At 34.1% G+C, this 4,013-nt stretch overlaps 1 pseudogene; it reads right to left on the minus strand.

Annotated features, from left to right (window-relative positions):
• Positions 1-1,267: 1,267 nt before the first annotated feature.
• On the minus strand, positions 1,268-2,038 carry LOC102817839 (annotated as a pseudogene).
• Between the last annotated feature and the right edge of the window lie 1,975 nt (positions 2,039-4,013).

Here is a 4,013-nt window from a genome sequence, read left to right on the forward strand (position 1 = left end):
TTTTCTTTCTTTCTATTTTCAATATCTAAAATGTGCTTTTGAGAGGCCATTGGTCAGTACATATATACTTGTTGTTTTTGTTGTTAAGTGCTGTCAAATCAATTCCGACCCATAGTGACCCTGTATAGGGTTTCCAAGGAGCAGCTGGTGAGCTTGAACCACTGATCTTGTAGTTTAAATGACATTTCAGTCTGACGCATTAGCCCACAATACCACACCAGGATTCCACATAAATACTTAGTATTCTATTAAATAAGGTCAGTTCAAATTGGATTCCACAGATTAGTACCTTAAATGCATTGACAAAGTACAGAAAGTGCCATCTTCTCATTCATACAATTATTAATTTCTTTATTGGGTGTCCACACCTTTAAAAAAAATAATAAAAGCAGCCAAATATTAAAGCAATATGTACATTTACATTTTTGGTAGTGGTCTATATTTTAAAGAAACAACTTTGTCAAGTTCTGGTGGAAATGCTTTCAGAACTAGTTAATAACAGAAACCAAGAAAAGCACATTCAAAATACTGCTTTTTGCTTTGGTAGTATATGGTCATTCTTTGAAGACCTCTTAAGGTAGATATGACCCATTAAGGTTAAGTGAACTTTTCAAATACTCAAACAATTCACATAAAATTTGTTTAAAATGGTTAAAGAGCTAAGCAACCTTTTCTACTGATAGCAATGCAAAAGCTACTTGATGACTTGAAACTGAAAAATAAATAAAATAAATGCCCATAAGAACAAAAAGCTGTATTTAATTTTAGCTAAATTTATTTTCTGTCAATAATCCAATAACATTTTTCCTCCCAATACAATACACAATATTCCCTTTTCTAGAAGGCTGTTCCTGGGAGCCAGACAGTTTATATAATGAGGGATTTAAGTCACTAATTGCTTGCATTTTTTAATCAGTTTAAATAGACAATAACTTTTTGCTTCCCTCTTAATGTGCTAATAGTTGTGCCTAAGAAAACAAGCAATTCTTAGAAAGGTACCATTTCTGATTTTTTTTATTATCTGTAACCTTTGGAAACGAACCACATGAAACTACAAAATTAGCAAATGTCTTGAAATCTGTATATAAAACATAAATTACCTCTAATTTCAAACTGTCATTTATTGGTGTACCACTTCATCTTTAAGAAAAAAAAGCAAAAAAAAAAAAAACGGCTCCAAAGATAGTTTTATGCTATTCTTTAATAAAGAAAACAGTTCCTTTTAACTTTACACCCACCCCACATCCCAAATCATAAAACACATCATTTAATTGTCTTGGTCATGAACATTTCCAAGATAAGATTTTATATTTTGAGATTTTATATTTTGCTCCCATAGTATGGTTATCGGTAAACTCATGCTTTCCTTTGTTGAAGGAGTTTGGTCCTTCTGATGATGTATACCTTCCAGTATTCTTCATCCTCATCTTCGCATCTGGAAACATTTCCTCTGGTTCATTATCTTTCAGTAGCTTCTGCTACTGAAAGAGTTTTGGAACAGGAATTGGAACTGTTTCTGTAGGCTTATTTGATCCAAGTTTGATGGATATGGATGATGCTATCTTTGTCATCTGGTAGTGTAGTGGTTACGAATTGGGCTGCGAACTGCAAGGTCAACAGTTCGAAACTACCAGCTGTTCCTCGGGAGGAAGATGAGGCTTTCTGCTCCCATAAAGATTTACAGCCTTGGAAACCCTGTATATAGGGTCGCTATGAGTTGGAACCGACTCCACAGCCCATAACAACAACAACAACAACAACAACATCTTTGTCATCTTACTACCTAGGCAAATTCAAACTAGGGAGATCTTTGTAGGCTTTGTTGGGAAGTCTTCAGCTTCTTTTTCAGCTGATTACTTCTTGGCGCTGCGATTGGAACTTACCCCTCTAATACAGAAACAAACTGTCTTAGTTTTCACAGGTTTTCTGCTTTTTCTTCAGGTCCACCGGCGTCTCCAGCTTACTGGGGATTCTCCTGCTTCTCGTCTCCCACCTTTCCTTCTGCAATTTTTACCTGCTGCGGCCTCTCTGATGCCATTTATTCTTGATACTACTCTACCTCCTGAAATTGAACATAGACCAAATATTGTTGGCATAGTGACTCTTTGTATTCCTATCATCTTCCTTCCATAATTGCTGAATTGTTCACTATTTAGCTCATAAATTTTAATATTACAATTCAAAGCTTAAGTAACTTTGTTGTTGTTGTTGTTGTTGTTTAGTGCTGTTAATATTGATTCCGACCCATAGCGACTCTGTATAGGGTTTCCAAGGAGCAGCTGATAAGCTTGAACCACCGACCTTGCAGTTTAAACGATTTTGCAGTCTGATGCATTAGCCCACAGCGCCACACCAGGACTCCAGAATAACTTTAAAGAATGTCAATTCACATTTTTAAAATATTGAACATTTATTATTGGCTAAATTATTTTTCAGATTTGTTAATTTGATTATGACCTTATTCTGCAGCTGATGAAGTACAATATCTATCTAAAAGGCATATTATTTCTGATACTTTTATTTTATTTATTTATTTTTGACATGTGTTATATTCAGTATAAAATTTCTTGCTTACAGTGTTTAAGCAACTACTGTATTTTGTAAATCTTACTTCACTAATATTAAAACAATCAATCTCTAAACCAAATTAAGAGTATTCCACAGACTTCATCTGAAGACAAACTAACAAGGGAAGTTACTAGTATCAACCACTTGGCACTATTAAATTCACTCTTTCTAGAAGTGTTTCTATAAATTATTTTCCCCCAAAATTCTTTCTTCTTCAGTTGTTAAGGGTATTGTGTGTGTGACGTTTCACTTGCTTTGCCAGTGCAATGTGACAATGACGTATATCTCTTCTGACTCGATAATTTAAATATACTTAGGTGATTTGACTTCTCTTGTGCTTTTGCCAGTTTTCATATGAAGCATATTTTTGGTAACCAATGTATTTTCTGTAGGTCTTGAAATAAGTTATAAGTAAAATATTCAGCAGAGTTGATTACAGACATAAGAGAAAGCAATGTATCTGCCTTGTTGAAAGTCACTAAAATCTTGGGATTGTTTATTATAGTGTCATTACAAAAAGGGTTGATTAATGCAAATACTCTGTAATATGCTACATTTTCTGACAAATAGATGAATTGGTAAAGTAAATACCAACATGTCTTTTCATATTATAAAGTTGAATAACCTTCTATATAAAATATAAATAAACATTCTAATATATTATGGTTTCCTTCTAAATAGGGAACCATTCCAAAAATTGATTTAAATAATGGCTAAAAATATTAAATAAGTCAATAAATCCTCCTGGCCAGATGAAGATAACATAGAGGTAAACTATTTGATCTGTCAGAATCAGTTCAGAATATTTGTTGTTGTTGTTGTTAAGTGCCAACTCATAGCCATCCTGTATAGGGTTTCTGAGGAGCTGCTGGCAAGCTTGAACCACCTTACAGTCCAGAGCATTAACCCATAGCATCACCAGGTCATTAATTGGGAAGCTATCTAATATCTATCTAGACTTTCTTATTTATTTATTTATTCATCTATTAAAGTTTTTGGCAAAATAATTACCTTCTTCATGCTATCATATAGGCTTTGCATTGCCACACTTCCCTTTCTGTCACTCCTCAATAATGAGAAGCTTGTCAGTTGTGTCTTAGGATTAATCCATGTTGTCATTTAAGTATATGATATTGTGACCTCTAAATTAAATATATGACCCCTGGTGGGGCACTGTAGGATAAGTGCTGGATTGGTAACCAAAATACCAGCAGTTCAAACACACCAAGTTCTCTCAGAATCCTTATAAGGGTTGCTATGAGTCAGCGCTGACTCAACAGTACACAACAACACACACACACAAACACCCACTCAAAGGAGCATGATAAAGTTTGTGGAAAAATAACAAGATCTTTTCATTCTATGTTTCCATGAATGCTTTGAAGCCCCCTTTAACTGTCTTGCTCTCATATGCTACTTCTATGTGTGATATATTCATGAACTAA

This window comes from Chrysochloris asiatica, unplaced genomic scaffold (genome assembly GCF_000296735.1).
Source record: "Chrysochloris asiatica unplaced genomic scaffold, ChrAsi1.0 scaffold00247, whole genome shotgun sequence".
NCBI lineage: Eukaryota > Metazoa > Chordata > Mammalia > Afrosoricida > Chrysochloridae > Chrysochloris > Chrysochloris asiatica.